This window comes from Rattus norvegicus, chromosome 3, assembly GCF_036323735.1.
Source record: "Rattus norvegicus strain BN/NHsdMcwi chromosome 3, GRCr8, whole genome shotgun sequence".
NCBI lineage: Eukaryota > Metazoa > Chordata > Mammalia > Rodentia > Muridae > Rattus > Rattus norvegicus.
This window is the reverse complement of record NC_086021.1, coordinates 171,480,453-171,507,353: the sequence shown is the minus strand read 5'-3', so window position 1 is coordinate 171,507,353 and position 26,901 is coordinate 171,480,453. Positions and strand designations below refer to the sequence as shown.

Sequence of the window (26,901 nt, the reverse complement as noted above, 5' to 3'; positions counted from 1 at the left end):
AATACTGTTTACAATAAGCAGAATGTTCTTAGATTAAAGTCATATGCTAGGGCTAAGCCACACCACAACTAGAAACAGGTTTTTTTTCCAGTAAATAACACAATCTTGGGATTCATAGTGTGATCAAATATCCTTACTTTCTGAGTCCACTGATGTCTCAGTGAACTCTCTTTTGCCAGCAGGATGTTCACCGCCTCCTGCCTCTAAAGCTCCCTACTGGGTACATCCTTCCTTTTGACCCTGTTATGTGACATCATCATCTACACAGCACTGAGGACTGGACTTGTAATCAAGTGACAAAAACAACATCTCATGATGTTTTAAGTTAGCTTAAGCTTTTGAGTTGAGCTATTGTTATAGTGAGCCTTGTCTACATGCACAGGTGGACCGTGGGCTTCATGCTGAAGATGCCGGTGACTGATCTTGTCACTCCCTCTCCTAGGCACTCACTGTCTTCAATTGCCATGCAGTAGGCATTCACTCCTATCGACAGCTCTTGGGTCTTGAGTCTTTCTTTACTATCAGCGCTTCTGTTCTTTTTCTCATGGCTTTAAGGAAATACCCAATGAGAGCAGTTTAATGAAGGAAGGGCTTAGCCTGACTCATGGCATAGGGCAGCAGGAACATGAGGTGGGTGATCACTATGGTACCCATAGTCAGGAAACAGAGGGATTTGAATTCTTGTGCTCAGCTCACTTTTTATCCAATTCTAGACCCTGACCCGTGGGATCCTGAAACCTTAATAAACTTAATTCAGATAATGCTCAGACTTGTCTCCTAGGTCATGCTGCATCCTGTTAAACTGATGTGTTAGCCACTGCAAAGTTCATGCTTGGACTTGCCTTGGCTTTAGGACAATGGACATCAGTGTCAGGGCATACCTGGATTCTTCTTTCACTGCCTAGAATACTTGGTCAAGTTAAAGTACTTCATGTCCGTTTATTTCTCCCTAAACATACAAGTAATGATACCTACCTGAGAAGTTAGCCTGAGAATCAAGGAATATGACAAGCATAAGGGCACCTAGAAGGTGCTCAAGAAAAGTAATGAGGGGCTGTGGAGTGAGATTGGAGTCCTGGATGGGAGTGGGGATCAGTAATGTTAATTAAAGATATGTTATTTCCATGTGCTGAGTTTGGAATGGGAGATTGTTTTTGTTCCACATTAGAATAATGAGAACGCTCTTATCTTTATTGAAATCCTTCTGCAGAAAGAGGCGCGCTGTATTTGTGTCAGAGATAAGGCTGGCTTTTATAAGCCTCTGTGTGGTAGACAATAGCAGGGCCTTTTAACTGATGTGCTTAGGATTTTTCTGTCTGTCCCTTTATAAGGTCTGTCAATTCCAGTCTTGCCTTGGCTTTCGGGTGACTTTTGTGACACTTGGGGAGACATCTATTTGTGAATTATGGAGGCTATGTGTCTGTACATACACACATATACACATATACTCTCGCATACATGGACATACACAGTATACCCAGGGAGCTATGTGTCTGTACATACACACCTATACACATATACTCTTGCATACATGGACATACACAGTACACCCAGGGAGTTATGTGCCTGTACATACACACCTATACATATATACTCTTGCATACATGGACATACACAGTACACCCAGGGAGCTGTTTGCTTAGGCACACATAGGTAAGTGCATATCAGTAAATATGCATGAATTCAGTATTGTGGATGCGCCTGTCCATTTACATGTAATGAACACAGTACCGTCCTGTGGGTAAATCCTAAGGTTATAGTAGATCTTCCTAGCTAGCTCTAGCCCTGGGGACTGACAGCTAAGTGGAGTTGGCTGGTAGAGGTGAAGGAACAAAGGAAAGAGTGGGGTCCCTGGGAACTACTGTGTAGTTGCTGTTGTGCTATAAGAAATGCTACCTATATTAAGCAGGGCAAATGGCAAGTTAGGCTGCCAGAAGCAAAACAAGAAATGGATCATAGGCAGGTCCTCAGGTGGGATAGTGGAGGCTGTCAGTGTCAGCCCTAGAACAGTCTATCATGTTCTAGAAGGCTATGGGCAGAGGCTCTGGCCATCTACCACGAAGGATTTATTCTCCCTGGGCGGGGAGTTTGATGTGAAAATCCCAAGATCTCAGGAAGAGGCCTGGATCCAGCAAACAGCTTCTGTGTTGATGTTCTTAGAGGTATATGTCTCTGTGACACATACCCTGTGACAAGAGGGGAGCAGATCCCCTGCTGTGATCTGAACTCCCAACTGTAGCTATGACCTGGGGAAAATGCTCAGCCCCCAGGACTAATGAGGGGATTAAACAGCATGGTGACATAGATGGAGTATTCAGAAGCTTAACTCTGGAGGGCAGAGAGTCATTCCGGCAATACAGGGGCTTCCTGCTCTGCCCAGCTGCATGGTCATTTCCCCATCTCAGAGGTAGCATGATCCTAGTAGGCAACAGAGAGGCATAAATGAGACATAAAATGATGTTCTTAGCAACCGTGGGAATTAAACCGTTCGACAGTGTACACAAAGGACAAAGGACACAGCGATTAAAATAAACAAGAGTGGAAAAACAAGGCTTGAGGTGACAGACACAAGAGCCAATCTGGAGCCTCCCCACAAGCAAAGCTGAGCTGTGTGCTGACCGTGGCTGGCTTTGCGATCTTGGACAGGTCACTTTATCTCTTCGGGGTGTGAGGTGATTATCCCTACTCTGTATGTCATGGGGAGTTAGGACCTCTTCATGGGTAGGCACAGTGATGAGAACCCAGATTCATTTCCTAGGAGGCAGGTGTGAGAGAGGTGGGAACGATGACTTGCTGCTCTTGAGAAAGCCCAGGGGAGCATTGGTGGGTGGAGCATTGGTGGGTGGAGCGTTGGTGGGTGGAGTGTTTGTGTGTGGAATGGTCTTGGGTGTGACTAACCTTGTGACTTCTGCTCATCCTCTTTCCCCATTGAGTTCTCTCTATGCAGGCCACCTCTCACTCCTCAGAGACACTTGCTGCCTCAGAGTCCATGGCCAGTTCTCTTTACCCGAGACTTTTTCAGTGTTTTGAATGATGGGCTCCTTCGCACTCTTGGTCTAGTTTCAGATTTCATCTTCCTCCTTGTGACCTTTCCTGTCCATCCTGACCAAGTGCATGCTCATGGTCCCTAGGTCAACTACGTAGTGCCAAGCTCTGTTCTTCTTTTTTAACTCATGGTATAATTAATTACTTGCTTGTTGTCTACCCCAGTGTGGTCTACACACACCACGCGGAGCTCCATGAGGATTGTCGAGAGCCTCTTAATCTCTGCTGTGTCTGCCTCTTTAGCCCAGTGCTGGCTGTGCAGTGATGCCGAGTGATTATGGATATCTAATGATCTGAGAGTGACATCTCTGAGCCCATTTAAGGAAGTAATTTGATACATTAAAGACTGAGTACCCTCTCCCAGAGGTGTGTGAGCTCAGACAGCAGCCCCATATATGTCTGATGCTGTAGACAGCTGGTATGTCTGTCTTCAGCAGAACTTAGGCCTTTAATGACACACAGCTTCTTCCGGAGCATCTAACTCTAGCCTCTTGAGGTAGAGGTGGCTAGGAGTAGAACCAGCTGCAGCATGATTGTAGGATTAATGTGGGGTCCCGCATGCTCCCTGCCACAGGGCTCGGGCTTCTCGGGGAGGCTGGATGTGGGAAGTTTGACCACATTTACCTGAGTGGGTGTTGGGCTGTGGGAAGTCTCGGGACACGGCGTGGAGAAGCACGGTCTGATCACCTAGACACTGTTTTTAAGAGAGAGTATTTTGAGCTTGCAAAGTGGGCTAGACTGGCTGCCTAGTGAATCCTAGGGATGTGCTTGAAGCTGCCTTCCTAGTGTTGGGGTTATGATCTCACACCACCATGCCTAGTAGGTTTTATGTGAGGTCTAGGCATCAAACTCAGGACCTCATAATATTTTATCAACTGAGCCATCCCCTGTGCCCCACAAGCTTTTCAAAGCCTCTGTTCCCCATGTTTGTTGATGTCTTACTGATGAAGCTCATAGTCAGTGTGTGAAGCAGAGGCACAAAGGTGTGGTCCTGAGGAATTAGTGAGACGTTGCCAACGGTATGTCCTTTGTTCAGGGGACTCTGTGCACTGTATAAGCCATTCCTTCGATTTCATTTCTCTCCTAAAGTAAGGACTTTTATTGCTTCATATTCATAGACAGGGACTCCAGGATTCAGGGAAGCTGATGGAGGGATGTTCACACAGTCGGGATTGACTTTGGGAAAACAGCATGAGGATGAATTTATACAGCAAGGAGGATGTGACAGGAGAGAGGCCGTGCCTAGCCCTGCTGAAACAAAGGACCAGGTTGGGAGGTTTGAAGGTTTGGAGAGGGGACACACAGGTTCCTTTTGTTCACTAATTAGCCTTTGCAAAGGAAAAGTAAATGTTCTTAATAACTGAAGGACAGCAGAGCATTTGGGAGTTAATCAAGGTACCATGAGTCAGACTCCTATCTTCCCACAGAGGACTGCCCCTCCCCTCCCAGCTAGCTTCTTGCTATATAGCCTGGGCTCCTGGGCTCCTCATGGGTACTGAGTACTAGGAATAGAGGCCCATGTCGCCATGCCTGGTTCTCTTGTTCTCTCTCTGTGTCTCTCTCTGTCTCTGTGTCTCTCTGTCTCTCTGTCCCTCCCTTTCTTCTTACCCTCTCCCTCCCTTGTTCCTTTCTTCCCAACCACCTCTTTCCCTTCTTCCTTCTCTCCCTTTCTTCCCTTCCTCTCTCTCTTTCTTCCCCCTCCCTCCCTCTCTTCTTCCCCTCTCTCCCTCATTCCTTTCTCCCCTTTCTTTCCCACCACCTCTTTCCTTTCTTCCCTCCCTCCCTATCTTCCCCTTCCCCTCTTCTGTCTCTCTGTCTCTTTGTCTCCAAAGTTTCATTCGTCCTAGGCTGCCCTTAAACTCACTCACCTTACTCTGTATCTGAGGATGACCTTGCTGTAATCCTCCAGTTCCACTCCCTAGTATTGCACAGGTGTGCACCACCTACTAGGCTCATGTGTTATTGGCTGGGGTCAGATGCAGGATTTCCTACATGCTACTTACGTACTCTACTGGCTGACCTAATGAGGCTTATATTTCAGGGAGATCTTACCAGGTCCCCAGAGAAAGACATTTCTATTTTATCCTGTATCTATAGACAGCTATTTTCTATTCTATATTCATTGGGGTTCTCTAGAGGAATAAATCTGATAGAATGAAAAGTTATCTATACTTATGTATCTATACATATGCATACATATATATATTGTGTGTGTGTGTTTATGTGTGTGAGTGATTTATTAAGAATAGCCTACAGACTGTGGTCCAGCTAGTCCAACAGTGGCTGTTAACCAGTGGAAAGGCCAAGATCTGATAGTTGTTACTCTATGAGATTCTGTGTCTTAGCTGGTCTTCAGCTAAAATCCCTAAGAAGTGGGTTCTAAAACTGGTGGCCGACTGCCTCAGCAGCAGGATAAATGACCTCGCCAGCCTGAATGAGGCCAAGCAGGCAAAAAGCAAAACTTCCTTCCTCCATGTTCTTTTATGGGCGCTGCTGCCAGAAGGTGCAGCTCAGTTTAGGATGGGTCTTCCCACCTCAAAGGATGGACTAGAGAAATCCCTCAGTGATGTTCAGCTGCTTGGGTTTTAGTTGATTCCAGATGTGGTCAAATCGACACCAACCGTTAGCCATCACAGGTCAGGCAATTGTCATGCACTTTAAATAGGCAGAGAAAACATTTGCACTTGTACGTTCTCTAAACTAAAGTTCTCTGAGAAAGTGGAGCGCACCGCAGCCAGGAAGACGTTGGTATGAAGGTTCACTAAGTTGAGTGGATCAATGTGGCCCTCTTAGAAGTGTGATTGGAATGCAGGACCTACCGGATGCACCAGCACACACTCCCTCTGTGAGCCAATACCTACTCCACTGTGACTTCTAGTGGCTTCCTGCAGATCTGGTTGCGTTTGGGAGAGATGAGGCTGTCACTCATCATTTAGCAGTAGCTTCTAGAAAGTCTGTCCTATTTGAATAACACTGTATTTAACATGTCTATGGGTCTTATAAAACTGCAAATGCAGCATCTAGTTAAAAACAGATCTTAAAATACGCTGTGGAATTCTACGTCTGCAATGTCAGGGCTAGGAGGGCCCAAGAGTCCAAATTTGCCTAGTCTCTTGCCTGTGCCAGTGAGAACTGAGGTCTTGTCCAAGGTCACAGAGACTGGGTTGGATCTGAGGCTGTAGCTGGGACTCCCAACTCCTGTTTCCAGTTCTTCCCACCCCATCTCCAAGGCTTCAAGGCAGTGGCTTCTCCTGTTTTCCTTTCTTTTCCCCTCCTTCCCTTTCTTTTTAAAGGCTCACTAGCAGCTACTGCTCTAAGGCAGAAAATGTATTCATTTAAATGACTTCGTTTGGAAATAGAAGCTTGAATAATGATGTTACCATTTATAATTGCTCTGATTAACCACACCACCGTTTTGCAGTTTAGAATAAAAAAAGCCTCATTTCCTTTGTGATGTGAATTTTAATTGCTTTCTCTCAGGAAGACCCCTTTAGGCAGAATCCTATGCTTCTTGGTTTCCAGAACATCAGAAAGACCCCTCTGGCCAGACCAGGAAGCGTTTGGATTTGGGGCTGGGCATGGGCAGAGCTGGATGTTCATGAAATACCTGAGGGTTGGAGATCCTGATAGAGATGCTGTTGACTCTCTAAGTCACTCACCTTTCAGCCTGCACGTGCTACTTCCCTTGGGGGATCATAGCACCAGGGAGTCCCACAAAGCCCAGGCTAGAGACATGGGATAAGGGGATTTGGGACTTTTCTAAGTGTGTTTAAGGCTCCCTGTAGATGTCATCCTTAAGATTACAAACAGGGCAAGATCATCCATAATTCATCTGCCAGTGAACCTGTCTGTGTCTTCTCATGTGGATTTTCCCTTTCTTTTCTTTATAATCTTTAAGGCATTCCATTTATTGTTTGACATTACAGGACCAGAATCAGACCAACACAGTGAGGAAAGATAATGGTTTAAGAAAATATAGGTGAATATTTGTTTGATCTTGGGTGGAAGCAAGGGATTTCTGACTATAAAGCCAGAAAAATAAATTATAAGGTTATAGGGTTATGGATTTAGTGACACCGAAGTCAGAAATATTTGTTAAGTAAAAGTAGTCACACAAAAGTTAAAAAGAGAGTCACCCCAGGAAAATACTTATAACAGAAAATTCACAATAGTTAAGCATTTTTAGCTATAAAGGACAGTAGTAAATAGCCGAAAGACTAGTGTGGAGAAAAGTGTGAACAGACAACTCGTGTGAAGAAGATTGCCAGTCAGTAAAAATCTGGGGAATAAAAGCCAACAGCCCAGCTTTACTACTAAAATGTAAATTTAAAAAGACAGAACGGCCCCGGAGAGAAGGCTCAGCCTATAAAGGGCCTGCTTTGCAAGCACAAAGACCCGAGTTCAAGCCCCAGAACCCATGATCGAAATGGCTGATGTGGGGGAAGTGAGGCTCTCTGGCTAGTCAGTGTAGCCAAATGGGGGAGCTCCAGGCCAAGCCAATGGGATATCTTGTCTAAAAATATATGTTAGCACCTGAGGTTGTCTTCTGGCTTCCATGTGCTTGTGCATCCACACAGGTATGTGAACCAACAAACATATGAACCAGAACATAGACATATACACAGAGACACACAGACATACAAACACACACATAGAAACACACACATGCACACACACACACAGACACACACACAGTATCATTTTCTCCATTTATAGTGCTAATAACATAAAACAGTGATATGGGACTGAGGTGATGTGGTTGTCAGCACGTAAGTTTCTGCACTGCATGCGTCTGGTGTGCAGTTCCATAGTTATGTACTCTTCAAAATAGGGCCCATCCAAGGGATGTGTAAAAAGGCTGGTCACGGTGGGCATATCCCAGTGCTCAAGCATGTAGACAATATAGGTCAGAGACTCCTGTCTCTGTCAGGGGCTTCTTGATGCAACCAGGAGAAATCGTTAGGATTGGTGTGACTTTGTTGGATATCATATCCATAGAGTCCACTGCTATGTCTCCATGATCATTTTCAATATTATGTACTGTGCATAACTGTGCATAACCTGCTGTCATGTGACTGGCACCAAAGTCTACCCCATCACCACACACATGAGGGTAACGCATTCTGCCTCAGTGTATCTGTGGCCACGTTGTACCTGTGGGCTATTTTCAGGTGCACCCACTACGGAGTATGATGTTAACTGGGATGCCACATGACCATCTGGTTTCAGAAATAAAGTGTACGTATACACTGACCCTTCAGTTCCATCCCCAGAAATTGATTATTTTTAGAAAATAATTAGTGACACTTATAAAAGGCAAGGTCAAGTTGTTTTATGATATCATTTAGGATGGAAAAATGAGGAAAGCACATTAAAATGTCTAGAAATAAAGAATGCCTAAAATCTTGGATCAGGTCAAGTACTATTGAATGTGACCTTAAGAAAAGAGAAAAGTCATACTATGCATAATTGAAAAATTAACAGGCCCTGTGGTGCTGGCCTACAATTCCATCAGGTTGAGAAACTGGGGAAAGATGATCATGGGTTCAAGCCCTACCTGGTCAACTTAGTGAGACTTGTCTCGATTTATAAAAGTAAAATGTGGCTAACAGTGGAGCTCATTGTAGTGTATGTACTTTCCTAGGTTCACTCCCATATAGGGTACACACACACACACACACACACACACACACACACACCCCACACATACATGTGCACACACACATACAAACACATGCACACACATACACACACATACATATACATACACACACACTCACATATACACACATACACATACACATAAATACAAACACATACACACATATACATACATACACATACATATACACACATACACATGCACACATACATACAGTACACACATACACTCACACACACACCAACCATACATGTACACACAAAAACACATACACATACACACATATACATACACACACACAAGCACATACACACACTCACACATATACGCACATACAAATACATACACACATACACACATAATCACATACACACATACATATTCGCACTCATACACATAAACACACACATGCATACTATACACACATACACATACTCACACACATACATGCACGCATACACACACACAAAACACTCACACACATATTCACATAATACATGCACACACACCACACTCACACACACACCACACACCACACATACATGTGCACATACATACATGCACGTACAAACATACACACACACATACATACACACACTAATACACATATAACACACATATACAAACACATACACACATACATATACACACATGCACACATACACACATATACATGTACACACACATACATAGACACATACATATAAACACACACATACACAGTATACACACATACACACACAGAACATACACACACTCACACAATACATGCACATGCACAAACAACACACACACTAAATCACACACATACATGCATACATGTGCACATATACACACATATACACATACACACATACACACACATACACACACATACACACATGTATACACATACATACAGACACATACACATAAACACACACATAATACTATATACACATATGCACACACACATTCACACACACAACACACTCACCCACCCACAAACATACACACATGTACACATACATACACACATACACACACATCCTTAGTGAACTATCTTTTAAATGCAATATTTCTGTTTTTTAAGGAAACATAAACATATATAAGTTAATAGAAGAAAAGAAAGCTAAGATTTATGACTTCTGTTCCCCGAATGGTAGATTATGTGTAGTTTCTGCTTGGAAGGAACTTGAAAACTATTTTGTGTATTTGCTATAGCGAATACTTTCCAGTTGGGGAGTCTAATAAATTATGAAATAAAAACAATTGTTAACGAAAGGTGCAGGAGTAAGCTTGGGCTTGGTGCATCTGCGTAGAAAGAATCCGAGACTTCCTAGACTAGCTCATTGCCCTTGTTGACACTTCTGAATCTATTTTTGAAATGCTTGCAAGTACAGGTTCTTGCAAGATTGTTCTAAGAGTGAATTCAGAGCACAAGGAAAGAGTGGGACTGAAAAGACTCAGTAAATATTGCTGGATTTCTGTTCTCTCCTTAGTCTTGCATGGAATGATGGATTTGGATCTGCTGATCTTAACTGGCCTTCAATGTTTCTTCTGCAATTGTGTCTTTGTCTGATTTATGTTCTAGGTAACCACAGCCTCTTGTTTGACTCTCCCAGAATGAAGGCTATCAGGATGACGGCGAAGGCTAAATCAGTTGCTGTTGCGATATAATTAAAAAAGGGCTCGACCTGGTCCCCTGAGTTCCCACTCCATGCAGATCCGCTCGCTCTTTCTGTTTCTCTGTCACCTGCTTTGATATACTGTCCTCTTAGTGGGGGGACATGCCTAATACACACATCGCGTTCTGCGAGCCATGCTAGCATGGCCCCCAAGCCTTCTATAGCACGGCTTCCTGCTCACACTCCCAACAACCCAGTTAAGTCATGACTCAACAAACTGGAACCTGGCAGCCAGATTTATATGTTAAATGCTCAATGTATGATGCTTCCATACAATTAACTTAACAAGCAATTGGTAAGGATATAAACCATCCACCTAGATAAGATATATGTTGTTCATCTAGACATACAAGGTCCTGTACACATCCATCTCTTAAGAATAGTCCTAATGACCTGTAAATGTGCAGAGAGGAATCTTAACATCCGCTGTTGCCATGTTCTCTCAGCTGCTCCCTCTCCTCTCGATCCAGTCTCCTCCTCTCTAAAACTTTTCTCCTGCTCATCCTTCCTTCTTGTCCAATGACAGACCTCGTTCTATCCTGTACCTGCCTTCACCTGCGTAATGACATCAACCTACAAGTTGCTATGATAAAATATTCGAATGGATATATTTATATTACGTCATATATAATATGCTCAAAAGCTATATATAGATATTTCTTTTCTGTCTCTTTTTTTTCTTACCACTGTGACAGTGTCCTAAAATTTCATAAAATTCCCAGAGGCGGTAAAGTTATAATGAAACAGTTATGCATATTCCTTGTTAGTGGACATAGAAACTCACATCTCTTTAGTTAGGAAGGCTGGCAAAATGGCTTGGTGAGTAAATCCACTTGCTGCCAAGCCTGACGAACTGAGTTCAGTCCCTAGGAGCTCCAAGGTGGAATGAGAGAACAGGTTTCCATAATTCTATCCTCTGACTACCACAGGAATGGATGCATGTGTGTATGACTACATGCATATGTACGTATATACAATTGATACATACATACAATAGATACATGTATTGGAATTTCAGTACATTTTGAAAGCATTTTCATGTATTTTCACTCAGCAATCTCATTGGGAAAATAGTATTCTAAGAGAGAGCAGATGTGTGTCATAGTTTCTCAACAAGGACTTCCAGCTCTGTCCTTTCCAGGGTCTGGGGGGATAATACAGAAACGTAGTTGCTTGTGTTCATGAAACCCTTGGGTTTAGAGCCTCTTTGGCAAGAGACCCAGGGTGGTCTATCCAGAGGATGACTGTGTGATGGGTTCCACATCCCTGATACAGTTGTCTTCGTTGTCGAGATGAAAGTGTCTAGAGGACTTTCTTAATATCCATAAACTTGGATTTGCATCTGAATATTGACTGGCGTGTGTGAATTTGACTAATACACATTCCTTCTTCATGCCTACATCTTCTCATCTGTAAAATGGGTCTGCTTACAATTCCCTTGCAGGGGTTTGCATGTGGAGAGATGAGGATCAGAGAGAATGTCCACGTCTATTCTTGTGCCCTTCCATTTTTTCCCCAGTGAATCGGAATGATATTTTTAGATGCTTAAGTATCCTTATGTACTGATTCTTCTGGGATCTTTAGGCAACCTTCAGGCTGCTCAAGTCCTCATTCAACTGTAAGCTCCAGAAACAGTGCTGGCTGAAACCTTTAATAGCTATCCTTGAAACCAGGGGTGGATATAGGGTTGGTGGCAATTCTCCATCATTTCTTCAAGTGTCATTAATTCCAAGAGGGTAGTTTAAGATTCACTCTTTGTTATTATTTTCATTATTATTTTATATTTTGTGTTTATATATGTGCATGTATGTGTATGTGAGTGTGGCCTATGTGTGTGGTGTATGTGCATATGTGTGTGCTTAAGCATGGGAGCAGATGTCTTTTCCTTACTACCTTGAGGCAGGGTCTCCCAGTGATAGAGTGTGAGACAGGGTTTCCCACTTACTGAGTTTATGACAGGATAGCCCACTGATTTTTGAGTTTGAGACTAGGTTTCCCACTGATTGTGGAGCTTTGCTGGTGACCATCAAACACTAGCAATCCCTCTATCTCTATATCTCATAGCCCTGGAATTACAGGTTTGTTCAGGGCCATGCCTAGCTTTTAATGGGGATGCTAGGATCTCACCTCCAGTCCTCCTGCTAGTAAGCATGCTTACCCATGGAGCCATATCTCTGATCCCCAAGAGAGAATCTTTCATGGAAAATGTTTTCACACATCAAATTTACAAGTTTTAGATATAAACTAAAAAGTGACAGTATATTTTATGATTACCCAAACATTTCCTGTGCTCTTTAAGGCTGTTTACTTTGACACAAGTGATCATGCTGTACGAATGACTATACATTCTGATTTTTTCATTAATAACTATGTAGTATAATCTTCACTCATTCATGTTTTTATAACTCATTGTACTCTTTGTAAAAGTACTTTTTACATATATGACTCATATTCCGCTTAGTAGATAGCTGATTCAGAATTATTCATTTTGATTATTTTCAAATCAATACAACCAGTGCTGTTTTTCATATCTAATAATTTTGTTTCTTATTCTTGATGTCAATATTAGTTATTTCGCAGATTATTTTCTTCTTCAGGTTCTCTAAATATTAATCTAAGGGTTGCACAATTATACCTTGGCTCAATGTCTGTAACGATATATGGTTAAATCTTTAAGACATTCTAGTTAGTTTTTATTCTATTGTCCATAATTTTCATCAAGAATCAAACTGGCACAGTGGTCCCGATGAGAATTCATGGTACAAAAAAAGCAAACACTGCCTCCCTGACTTGGAATGACTGCTGATGGCAAATTGGAAATGACCTTTGCAAATGACACATGTAATCTGTCTATATGAGTGTTTGTGTGTGTGTGTGTGTGTGTGTAGGATGTGCACGTGTGTGAGCAGGGGCCAAAGGAGGACACTGAGCATCTTGCTCGGTATATAATAGCTTTTGGTTTAATTTTTGTTGAAAATTGGGATCTGTGGGGGATAAAAAGAAGGTGAGAAAAAAAGGGATTTTTTTTTTCTCATCCCTGCCTCTAGTCTTAGTGGAACTTGTACCAATTTTCTGGAGTCGGTCACCCAGCACTTGCAATTGCTTTTAGCAGGAAGAATCTTATTTCAGGAGCCTGTGAAGAGGAAAAGGAAGTCTCCAGACTGAGAGAGAGAGAGAGCGATGAATGACAGGGGCTGACAGGAGCTCTGCGTGTGTCTGTAGTGTGGAAAAGTATGAGAAGGGCCGTGTGTGTGTGTTGGAGTGCAATGTGTTGCCAAAGTGAATGTGGGCTACAAGAAGAGGAGAATGGAGAGGCAATGGCAAACTTGCTCCAAATTCTCACTTGCTGGGATGGACAAATGAAAGGACCTCCTCTGGGCCCCTAGATTTGGCTGTGATATGACTTAGCCGTAGTTAGTGAGATGGTGTGGATAATGTCTGTGAGTGGAAGGTGCTACCAGGGGAGGCAGCTGACTTCATTACGCATGTGCCTGTTGCGGAGTGCTTCCTCAGCCATCTAAAGGCTGGTCAAGATCAGAGAGCAGGGGGCAGGGGCTGGAGAGACGGCTCAGCGGTTAAGAGCACTAGCTGTTGTTCTTCCAGAGGTCCTGAGTTCAATTCCCAGCACCCACATAATGGCTCACAACCATCTATACTGTGATCTGATGCCCTCTTCTGGCATGTAGGCGTACATGTAGGCAGAATACTGTATACATAATAAATAAAAAAGTCTTTAAAAAAAAATCAGAGAGCAGTGAATTAATGTTCCCGCCCAGTTCAACACCCCTTTTCATTTGCTCCCAGGCCCAGTCCATGGAATAGCGATGGCCATATCCAGAGTGTCTCTTTCTGCCTTGGTTAATCTGATTTAAGAAAATTCCTCAGAGGCAAACCCACGGGTCAACTTAACCTAAGCAATTCATCCTTGAGACTTCTATCCCAGATGATTCTATGTGGCATAAAGCTATCAAATCTAACCATCATGTCCTATGATACAGAACCTATTTATCCAGGATCAGAAGGAGACAGCACTCAAAGACATACTGATAGCAACTTGGGTTATTTCCTGCCTTCTGTTTCTACACTTCAGCCTGCTTTCTAATGCCCAAGATCAGTGAGACCACAATGCTGAAGTCACCATACCAGTTAGCATCTGGTTTTTATAACTGTCAGCTGAGGTAGCTTATTACTTGGAAATTGCCCACCGTGAATGAACAGAATCCCAGTAGATAATTCCAGAGAGAATGTATTCATTTCTACCCAGGGTTGGTGTGTGAGCATGCTTGGCTGTTCTCTATTTTATGTTGTATGAAATTCCAAGCAGGTATCTACTCTTCGAGCCTTCCATCACATGTTGCTTAGATACTTATCTATGTTTAATGAGATTGAAGCACATGTGAGGAGTAGCTGCTGTAGACCATTCCATTCTAGCTGATGTTAGAAACAGAATAATCTCATCCCATAAAGGAAGCCATAAATAAATGAAAGTGGCCCTGCAAGGCAATTTCTTTTTGTAAGAAAGGGCATGCCAGAGTCCACACCACGCTTGCAAACACACTTGACCCACATGGCCTCTGTCTTCCTGAAGTATGTGGTGACTGTGTCTCGCCCTATTGGTGGGACCTCAACTTCACCAGGTGACGTGATTGGCTAATTGGTGCAAAGGGGAAAATTAGGTAACTATGAACTCTTACCAGGCTATCTGTCTTTGATAGAAATAAAACAAAGACAAAACCCAACAGGTTTCTCACCACGGCAGGGGGCGGCGGGGGGCGGCGGGGGGGAGCTGCATTTGGGACTAAGGAATGAGTTTGCTGTGTGAACAGGTTTACTGTTTGGGGAAGAGGGTGGTAAGACAGCAGAGATCAAGGGCAGACAAGAAAATGATGGGGAATATTGAGAAGGAATGATAAAGAGGGAGAGGAAGACAGTGATAAAAAGCTGTGATGGTCCCTCTGAGGAGATGACATTTTAGTTGACATTTGAAGCCCAAATGTCAAGAGTGAAGCTGCCACATGAAGACTTGGGCAGAGTCTCAGGTTCTTGTCCTTGCCTTTCTGTCTCCTTCCTGAGACTCACAACCTCTTCAGCCATTGCCACATCAAAATGCCACACAACCATCCAACTGCTGAATCAGATACCCACCTCTATCTCTCCCTGTAAACCATATTCCCAGACAGAAGGACAGAAGGACAGAAGGACAGAAGGCAGTCCTTCTTCCGTCTCTGCTCCAACTTCCGGGTACCCTTGGAATGGCCACACAGCCTCCTGATTAGTTTCCCTGTCTCCACTCTCGTCTTTCTTTCCCCACATCTCATAATTATTCTTCCTCTAGCAGTTGAATTGTGCTGATCAATACGGTAACTGCCAGCCACATGTGAGTCTTTAAAAGGAAAGTAATTAGAGAATCCAATTAAGCATTCAGTTTCTCAAGCACGTGTTTCAAGTGGTCAACAGCCATGTGGCCAGTGACTACCATTCTTGACAATATATCCATAGGACAGGGCATCAAGGCAGGAAACTCATTCTGAAATAAAGAATTAGAGAAATGAAATACTAGGTTCTCTCTCTCTCTCTCTCTCTCTCTCTCTCTCTCTCTCTCTCTGCTCCCCCACCCTGCTCAAGAGTGCAAACATTTTCATATCTCCTTTGGATTCAGCTTCAAATCTCACTCCTCCAGAGCCTCCCAGTCTGCTCCTTACCTGCTCAGACCAGATCACCCACTTCCCTTCCTTGACTATAAAGTCTGTAGTCAGACTCCATGTTCTATTTCTAGGACACAAGATATTGCACACTCCTTGGAGGTTTTTACAAGAATTTACACCTTGGGTTGCCTTTCTACAGAATGTCCATGTTCCTTTCTCCAGCACAGCACAAACCTTTGTGTTGGGTATTCATTCATAGCAGTTGCCATTTTGATCTCAAAATACACATGACAGCATTCTGCTATAGGAGGTTCTAAAAGTGAAAGCTTTGCCTGCCTAGAAATGTGTCTGACTTATAGTTAGGTCAGTTACTATTTATTTTAAGAATGAACTAATCAGCATAAGAAAGCGGAACTGGGAGAGACTTCTTTGCTTGAACTTAAGGAAAGGCCTTCTTTTCCTTGGGTGACTTTGGCCATGAGCATCTTTGATAAGTGAGTCTCATAGTGGGTTGATCAATTCTGGGCAGGAGGAGCAGCAAGTATGTGTCTGGGGGAAAACAAGGAAAGGAATAACAAAAGCCACGACTGGAGTGTTTAAAGCACATTTTATGAAGGAGACCTTGTATGTATGTATATATGTGTGTGTACGCGCGTGAGCGTGCATGTGTGTGCGCGAGTGTGTGTGTGTGTTTGTGTATAGTGTGTGTGTATAGTGTGTGTATGTGTGTGGTCTGTGTGTGTATGTGTGTATGTGTATGTGTGTGGTCTGTGTGTGTGTATGTGTGTATAGTATGTGTGTGTATAGTGTGTGGTCTGTGTGTGTGTATGTGTGTATGTGTGGTGTGTGTGTGTGTGTGTGTGTGTGTGTGTGTGTGTGTTAAGAAAGGTGGGCAGGTCACAGATCACATGAGCCCAAGAAAGTCACAAAAAGGAAATTATATTTTATTCCAAGTTCAGTAGGAAGCCATGGGAGGTTTTTAAACAGGGGGAAATAGCACATTTATGATTTATTCACCCTTTACCATTTTATTTTCTTGCCTTTATGAGTAAGTCTGTTTTTAACAGTTTTTTTACCTCAGGTAGAGGACTTGGGGATAGTTTTAGCTTTGAGACTCTTTCCCAAGGGACAATACTTCTTTCCAGACAATACTCTTCAAGAGCAATTAGGCCCCAGCACACTTTGACTCTTTGAATAGCCTTCTGATATGCACTGTTGCTAAGTTTGAAGGTTAAAATCCTTGGCTTGCTCCAGAAGGTGACAGAGGCCCTTACTAAAACTAATTAGCAACAATTCAAAGTGGTGGATTACAGCCATTTGTGAGGGTTTTGAAATGCAAATAAAAAATCCTTGCCGGTTCTTCCCTTAAAACGGTGGGGGATGGGAAGGGTGGGGGATGGGGGCACACCTCTGGGACTCCTGCTTGGTCTTAAAGTTCCTCTCTCTGAGATCACATGGCCTCCTCATGGAGACACATATGACCACAGCACAGGTCCTTAACTTGTTCTCTCTTTTTCTTAAGACAAAATTGTGGGAAATGTGTTAGAATTTTCCAAAATGTTCCCTCAGTTCTAAGTTGCTGCTCAGGATACCTTAGGAAATGTGTGCATTCTGGAAACAGCTACAACATAAACTTTATAGTAAAAATGCCTATCTATGCCAAAGAAGGGACCCCATTTTAGAGACATTGAAATGTGAAGCAAGTCTGTCTGTTATCTATTGATACATCGATCTTTATCTATCATAACTTACTTGTGATCTATCTGTGCAGGTTTGAATGAGAACACTGCCCCTGCCTCCCAGTTGGTAGAACTGGTTGGAACAATTAGGAGGTGTGGCCTCGTTGAAGGAGGTGTGGCCTTGTTGAAGGAGGTGTGGCCTTGTTGAAGGAGGTGTGGCCTTGTTGAAGGAGGTGTGTCACTAGTCTGGGCTTTGAGGTTTATACCATTCCCAGTATATTCTGCCTCCTCCTTGACGATCAGGATGTGCGTCCTCAGCCTTTCCCGCTGTCATCGTAGACTCACTCGAATGCTGAGACTGTCAGCTCAATCAAATACTTTCCTTTATTACTTTCCACTTTGTTTTCTGAGGCAAGAACACAGATTGGCTAAACTGGCTGACCAGTAAGCTGCTGGGATCCTCTTGTCTCTGACTCTTAGTGTTGGATTCCATAATATGCCACTGTGTTCAACTTGACAGTTCAAATTAAGGCCCTCATGCTTGAACAGCAAGTACATTACCCATTAAGTTACCCTCAAGCCTTGGCATGTATGTATGTATGTATGAATGTATGTATGTATGTATGTATGTATGTATGTATGTATGTATGTATCCATCCATCCACCCATCCATCCACCCATCATCTATCTATCTATCCTTTCTTCTGCACATCATTATCCATTTGTATCTTTTTTTAATGAAATATCATGGTTAGAATGATATCTAAATGTATCTAAAGGGCCATATGACAGAGACTTGCTTTCTTATCCATGGCATTGTGAGGTGTGGTAGAACCTCTAAGAGACTGGGTTCCAGTCCAAGCATGGATCCTGGTCATTCATGGGAAGTGAGTCCTTGACTCTGACTGGTGCTGTTGATACATTCTGAATGCGGGTTTTTAATTGCATGATTTCATTTATTAAAACCTTTTATTTTTTTCGTCCTATGAGCCAAGGATAGTCTTGCCTCTTAGCTGTCTGAGACAATGTGTGTGTACTTACTGCTCAAGAATCAATAAATTGTATTGCTAGGCTTGAAGCATGGGACAGATATCAGCCAGAAGGGACACATGGAAGAAAACTTAGTGGGTAATTATGTCAGCTCTGTAGCAAATTCTTTTCTGTTACTTTGGAGCTGTGCAGTCCCAGGTAAGTTCCTTAACCTCGCTGAGTCTGCTTCCTCAATGCCCTAAAATGGGCTGAACAAGTTCTCAACCTCATATCTATAGTTCCTATGGCCAAATGTATTTCTGAAATCATATTTACTGCATTCTTTAAGGAAGGCCTATGCCATCCAGTAAATAACATTCCAGCAAAGGCTGGGTGGCACTCTCAAATCAAGTACACTGGTATTTTGAAGCAAGAAGTATGTATATACTATGTTGTGCTACACGTGTGTGGTTCCTGCATTTAGGAGGCATTCAGGAGAATGGCGAGGTTGAGATTAGCTTGCACAATGACTCCCTATATCAGAAAAAAATCTAAGTAAATAAACATTTTTAAATAGAATGCAGCAAATAAAATTTTATCAAACTTTTAAAAGAATCTTTGATTTCTAAACCCTTGGGGATTTGGAGTTATTAGGATGGGGTTAGACATCTGCACCTGACTCATGGAACGACTTCATGGCTTGTATGAAGGTAAAATGTTCACTGATCACTATATAGGCCATGGTGGAGTGCTCAGGCCTATCCCAATACAGTTGCAAATGTGTTTTCAAATTATTCCAATTGAGTGGAGCTGATTGGGGGCGTTCTCAGAGTCTGATGGTCTTGGCTGGTCTGGCTTGCGGCCAGGACTCCTGGTTTCTGAGGTTCTCTTCCGCAGCCCTGTAGACCTGGCTGTCCTGGCACTGAGCTCCCATCAGCCACATACTGTGTATTGGCTGGCTTTCAGTTGTTCCAGTAGACAAGGAAGGAACTAAATCAGAAGGCTGTCTTCCCATCCCACCCCTAGGTGGAATCATCCTTTTTGCTGATCTTTTCCCTTTTTATGGCTATGAAATAAGGAGAAAATTGAGAACAATAGCAACAACCAAAAGAGCGTTTTCCTCAAGGCGAGCGTATGTGTGACACTCCATTAACGCTAAGTGACATCTTCTTCCGTCTCGCAGGAATCAACACAATATTCATGTTAGCCAGTCATCGGCGGAGCCACAAGCGGAGGATGTCTTGTCACTTCCCATCGTTTCAGTCATTTTCGGGCAAGTGACGTGTGAGTTCCACTTGGACACAGTCAGTCATTTCCCAAGTGATCAATGGAGCGTCTGCTGCTCAGAGGAGAGGCCAGGCAGGACCCACAGAATAGAACCCAAGTGCCTGACTCATAAGGCTTTGAATGGACACAAATGGTAGGGATTTGAGGCCATGGGGAGGTTCTATCTGGCCTTCTCAGTTGGTCCAACCCTTCCAAGGATGTGTCCGTTTGTGACTTCATTCGGAATATTGGTTGTGTTCATTCCCACATTCCAGTCTCCATCCATCTATTCATCCATCCTTCCGTCTGTCCACCCTTTTCTCCATCGGAGTCCTGGGTGGTAGCTCTGAGGTCAGACTAGGGGATACAAAGGCAAACAAGGATTGATATTACCCCAAAGGAGCTCTTAGAGAAAGGGACAAGACCACCAGTGGGAACCATCAGTCAGGAGTAGACATCACACAGTCGGGAACCTGAGAGGAAAGTGCACACAGTTCCTTCAGGGTTGTCCATAGCAGTAGATGGAAGAGATAAATGAGTTCCTCAAGAACTCCACAACACTAGAACAGCAGGTTGCAACGGGGAGAGCAGAGCAAGCCTGGGGAACAGTATGTGGCAGCCTTGATGTTCAAAGGGTGAATACACGGTCAGCCCTAGCTAGGGTAGAGGGCCTGAAGGGGCATTTGTCTTGCCTGATAAAGTATACAAGGAACAGACTGGGGCCCAGGTGTCCAGCATCTCTGAGTACAGCCTTAGAATTGGGTTCTGTCTTAATGCCTGTGACTGGCTTGTCATCTATTGATGGAAGGGTTCAGGCAGGAGCTTGTGAGTCTTGGTTTTAATTTTTAAAGTTCTTCATGACATCTGGCAGAGCCTGGGCTTGGACGATGTAAGACTGGAGGTAAAAAGATCCTTGGGGGGTTTAAATGACAACTTAAGAAGGAATGGGGAATACAAATGCCATAAAGGTCTTCAGGGGCCTGTGGTTTAGATCCCTGGGATTGGTCTTAACAAGTCACTATAGATTTAGTGGCTTAAAACAGTGTAAATTGTTCTCTCACAGCTCTAGAGGTCATAATCTGAAGTCACGGTGTCAGTGTGTCCCTTGAAGGCTCTAGAAAACATCTGTTCCTTGTCCTTTGAGGTTCTGGTGACTGTCAGCTATGTTCGTGCCTTGTGGGTCTTGCACTTCATGTGGCCTTTTCGTGTCCAGGTACCTGGGCACTCTCTTGTCAGCCCCCAACCCCAGTGTCATAAGCCAAGAAGAGATAATCTCAAAACCTTTAAGTTATATCTGCAAAACCACATTTTCCAAGTAAGCTAGTTTGGCAGGTTCAAGAAATCAAAAGGAGACATAACTTTAAGGGACCATCTGTGGATCTACCGCAGGGGTGGGCAGCTCCAGTTCTCAGTGTGTTGCTAAGAAGTTGTAAAGGCTAGCCCTCAGTACCAATGCCACTGCAGACCCATGTGAACACAGTAGAGGAAAGGCTAGCCCTTAGTACCAATACCACTGCAGACCATGTGAATAGGACCTGCTGAATTGTGCTGTGACCTCTCCACAGGTCCTTTTGCTTCTCTAAGAAGAGGATGTTGCAAAGACACATAAAATGGAAGGGAAATCAAGGAAAATCTTTTTTTTTTTTTTTGATTCTTTTTTTCGGAGCTGGGGACCGAACCCAGGGCCTTGCGCTTCCTAGGCAAGCGCTCTACCACTGAGCTAAATCCCCAGCCCCGGAAAATCTTTAAGGAGGTTCAAACAATGTTTACCTGTAGAGAGTTTTCTCTGACAGTGCCATAGGTATACTGTGATAGCCTCTTAAGCAAAATATATTCTGGGAAGATGATTCTTCAGTCTAACCACCTTGCCCCTGCTTGGTGATCAAATGCCGTGAACTGTAGTCTTGGTTGCTTGTGTCTTTCTCCTGGTTTTCACACAGCTGCTTTTCGTCATATTAATAGAGAGCTCTATTTTTATGTGGCAAGTGTTATTCTGTGTTGACTCCGGAGTGAAGACGCTCCCCACTGTCTCCTTCACTTGGTCACAGTTCAGGGAGCGCCCAGTTAAAGTGGGCACTGCACCCTTCTGCAGCAAGCACAGAAAGACATAAATAAAGCCCGCGCTTTGGGAGTAGGGACCTACATTGATTGTGATGATTGGATAATCGTGGATCAGAGTGGGCAGAGAAGATGAACATTCACAGTAAGTCACAGGTAGATATAGCCAGAAAGAATGAAAAGTGTTAGCCAGCTTAACTGGATGGGAACCAGTAATCTAAGGTGCACGATTGTCTCAGTTCCTTTTCCTGTCGCTGAGATAAAATACTCCGACAAAATGCAACTTGAGGGAGAAGGGCTTTCTTTTAGCTCATAGTTCAAAGAATAGCTCCATTATGGAGTAGGAGCTTGAAGCAGCAGGTCACCTCACAGCCACAATCAGAAAAGAGAGAACGGTGAGGAAAAGCTAGTGTTCATCTCTCCCATTTTATATGGCCCAGTGTCTCCTGACCAGGGAAGAGTTCTCATCACAGCATGCAGGTCTTCATAATGACAATATCCTCCACTGGCATACCTAGAGGCCCAGCATAGATACTGAGTACTGGTGGTGGGGATGGGAACTGTGTATACTTCAGGAGCACAGTTTTCCATACTTTCAAACCATTCCCCCAAGTAAATTTGTATATCCATAGCTCTCCGCCTTTTCGTGGTCTCCCCGAACATACATTCTCCCTCATACTGCTGGGCATTCCGTCATGATCATTGACCCATGGAATTAGAATGTTGTTTGTTTGCAATGGAATCTTACTGTGTAGCCCTGGCCGGCCTAGAACTCACTATGTAGACCAGGTTGGCCTTGAATTTGTGGTGACCCTATTACCTCTGCCTTCAACCTTTTGGGATCGTAGGCACATGCCACTGCCTTCATTTTGTTGGTTGATTGTAGTATACTAGGTCTTGCTGTACTCAGGGTTTAAGTTTGAGAATGTCTATAAGGGAATTCATAGGCGAGACAGATTTAAAGAGCCAGGGACTATAGAAGACAGCTGGAAAACAGCATTTCCTGGACATGACAAGATACATGTACTCTCAGAGCAGCTGAGAACACACACACACACACACACACACACACACACACACACACACACACACACACACACCATCCTGTCTTAGGGTTTCCATTGCTGAGACATCATGACCAAGACAACTCTTATAAAGGACAACATTTACTTGGGGCTGACTTACAGATTCAGAGGTTCTGTCCATTATCATCAAGGCATGAGCATGGCAGCCTGCAAGCAGGCATAGTGCTGGAGAAGGAGCTAGAGTTCTACATCTTGATCCCAAGGCAGACAGAAAAAGATTGCCTTCCAGGCAGCTAGGAGGAAGGTCTCTCAAATCTCACCCCTAAAGTGACACATTTCCTCCAACAAGGCCACACCTCCTAATAGTGCCACTCCCTGGGCCAAGCATATTCCAACCAAGACACAGACACAAGGTCAAACCAGTCAAGATCCTACTATAGATTGTGACTGTTGGGCATGTTTTGGGGGAAGGATTCATTTTTTTCGGTCAGGGATTCAGACTCTGTCTGGGTTATCCATGCTCCAGAAGACTTCTCCACAGACACATTTTCATGTCTCCCTACAGTGGTGGAGGAAGGGGGAAACATAATCAAACCATCATAAATCAAGTACCATCTACCACAGCTATGCTATAGATAGAAGCAACTGCATGCACACAGTGCTAAGTGTGGACTCAGTGTGCTTGCAGAAAGATCGCATGATGTTGGGAGGGAAGGGTTAGCATGGGGATAGGAGGAGGATCTGGAGGGGGAGGGGATGTAGTGGATTTGCTTAAATTGCATTATTAGCATATATGAAATTCTCAAACAAGGAAAAAGAATGCACCCCATAAAAACCATTAAGAATGTGTAAAACTGTAGTTTCATCTACTTGTTTATTACACACATTAAATATGTATTTATTATATTTTACTTATAAAATAATTTTATTTTTTCATTTATTTTATTTTATTTTTATTATACTTTGTTGTCCAATTAATTTGTGGCACAGGTTATTGAATCTAGGGCCGTATATGCTAGGCAAAGACTCTGCCACCGAGCTATATCTCATGCTTGTTTTGAGATAGAGTCTCATAGCTAGCCCAGGCTAGCCTTGAATTCACTATCCTGACCCTGGCTCCTGGTGTTGAGATTACAGTATTGCAGCAGCTTGCCCTGCTTCAGATTTTTTCTTAAAGTAAAAATAATGAAAACTCAAAACTCAAGTTTTGCTAATTTTTGCATGACTTTTTTTTAATTGAGTGTGCTCTTGAAGTTGTCTCCGTCTCTGGCATAACTATACGGTACTTGATTTTCTGTGGTTTGACTATGTTCCCCCAACCCCACCCCACCCCACACTTTATGGAGAGACGAAAGTGATATGCATCCAGTAAAGGCAGCCCTTCCAGCTTTGGATTTTGCTGTTTTCCCGGCTCTCAGTATGTAACCCTGAGATACTCTCTGAAGATGCTGGGCGCCTTCAGTGAACAAGGGTCCATGTCAGCCATGCTGCCAAGAGGATGAGGACCTGATGTCCCACATCCGCTGTGCAGCTGAGGGAGGGGCCCCTGTAGAATAGATGTGCTCAGAGGATTTCTATCTTACTCTCTTACCTGTGGATTGGAGTACAGAGGGCACCTGCAGGGACTCCCACGTCCATTCACTCTAAAACAAAGACATGGAGTTGGGATTTGTGGATAATGGTCGACATAGGGATGGATCATTAAGAAATGCTTCCAAAGGTGGATGTTGGCCAGAAAGCTGGGGAAGATCAGAAGCTCAAAGGCCTTGAGCTACCTGAGTCATTTACATGGTGCCTATCCTCTTCCTTATGTGAAGATCCAGGCCTTTTCCCTAGAACACTCTTCTGTATAGTCCTGGTGGGGAAGCTTGCCCAGTCTTTCTGAGAACTGGCTTCTTTTGTATAGTAATCATGAGTCTTTCTCTACCCTACTCTGCTGTATATGATAATATTCTCATCGAAAGAACTTTAACCCTGCTGTAAGCGAGACAGCCTCTGATTCATGGAATCCTGTTGTACAATTCTTCTTTGTTCTACCTTCAGAAGGACAGTGCTGCCCACTTGCAACAGGTATTCGTGAGCTCCTCAAACCACCAGCTGCATCATCCTGTTCCCTAGAGGGGATACAGTCGGACGTTCCTAGCAAGTCCTCAGTCAGTGGAGAGGTGTCCATTTGCATTCTTGGCCTGTGTTTATTTAAGATGTGGATTTGTGTGTGCAGTTGGAACTTCAGGCCGGCAGCTTCTGCACTTGTGGGTTCAGCTAACTGCAGATGGAAGATCCTCTCAACAATCAGCACAGCGGAGTGAACGAGACCAGATGCCTTTTTTCTTACCATTATCTCCTAAACAATACAGTCTGACATGGTTTGCATAGCATTTGCACGGTGTGAGACTTTTTTCTTCTAGAGTTGATTTAAAGCAGGAGGAGGTATGAATAAGTTCCTAAACATGTTTATATTTCTGAAATAAAATGTACGTGATCTTGTCGTACTAGTTTATATACAATGTGACTTGATTCTTAACCTTTCAGGGCTGTGAGTGGCTATGTGCATGGGTGCAGTACTTATGGAAGCCAGAAGAGGGCGCTGCATCCCCTGGAGCTGGATGACAGGCAGTTGTGAATCATGTGGATGCTGATGTGGATGCTGGGAATGGTCCCAGGTCTTCTGGCAGAGTAGCATTTGCTCCACTCCTGAGCCATCTTTATAGCCCAATACAAATTGTTGTAGATTAATGACATTGGAGTTGCTTTTCCCCTCACAATTTAACAGAAAACAAACGCTTATCCTCTCTCTCCCTGTGATTGGACAATATAATTTATTTTACTATTTAAAATTCTCTGTTAAGCTTTATGTGCACGTGACCTTCTTATGGTCATTTAAACACATGCGCAAGAGCTGAGTGTGTTGGCACTCAGGGAGGACACTGAGTTTTAAGCCAGCCTGGGTTAGAGCATAAGAACTTGTCTCCACAAAAAAACAAGAAGTAAAATACACTTAAACCCTCAAAGCCCAGAAAAGGAGATTCTCTACATGGATGTGACATAAATCAGTCATTGATTGCATCGGGCATGGCTTTTCTTATTCATGTTTTCCCGTTAAATGTCGAGCGCGCACTCGCGGCAGGTAGTAGGGAGGGCTATTAAGTCCTAGCACGGTGGTTGATGTTGTGGATTTAGCTCGGCTCTAACACTTTGCTTTGCCTATCTCGCAACAGCGCCGTTTGCCATAGAAAAGATCCTGGTCGTTAAGATTTCTTTGTGAAGTTTACTTTTTTATCAAGAAGAGATGGCTTTCGCTACACCGCTCAACGCCCGGTCTTTGGATCCCACTTTGGTAGTGGATACTGGCAGAGCGCTTTTTATTTTTCCGGACATTTTTCTTTGCAGCCTGCTCATTCTTTCAAACGTAATCCCTTTGTAAGCTAATGGCAGAAGATTGAATCTTACGGAGAATATTTGGAGATACTCAAACCTTGGTTGAATTTCTGTATCAGTGTCCTTCACTAGGGAAGTAGCTTGAGCGACTTACTAGGAAGAGCGTTACTGTGCTGTTCTGACTGATGGACGCCATCTTTACTTCCTCCTTTCTATTTTTGTGAGGGTTTGTTTGTTTGTTTGTTTTTAATTTGTCTTTATACTCACTTTCCTTCTTGTTCAGAGGTTGGCCACTGGTAGCTTTTGTGGGGGGAGGCAACAGGCTGTCATTGGCTGTCACCTTCTCTATGATTGCAGTTCTAATGAGAGGAGGGATTCCCAGCAGTAACTGTAGCCAAAGTTGAAAAGATTTACCGTCTGGGCTTTATAGAAACTCTAACCAGGCATAGTACTGCACGCTTACAATCTTAGTATACTGGGTAGGGGCAGAGGCAGGAGGATTGTGAG

At 43.5% G+C, this 26,901-nt stretch overlaps 1 protein-coding gene and 1 long non-coding RNA gene across 20 annotated transcripts in view; both read left to right on the top strand.

The window, feature by feature from the left end:
* Positions 1-26,901, top strand: part of Ptprt (protein tyrosine phosphatase, receptor type, T) — a 1,098,700-nt gene that overhangs the window by 200,339 nt on the left and 871,460 nt on the right.
* Positions 15,179-25,394, top strand: LOC120101926 (uncharacterized). Its single transcript, XR_005502977.2, has 2 exons — positions 15,179-20,834; positions 25,060-25,394. It is a non-coding gene; the product is annotated as an uncharacterized LOC120101926 (long non-coding RNA).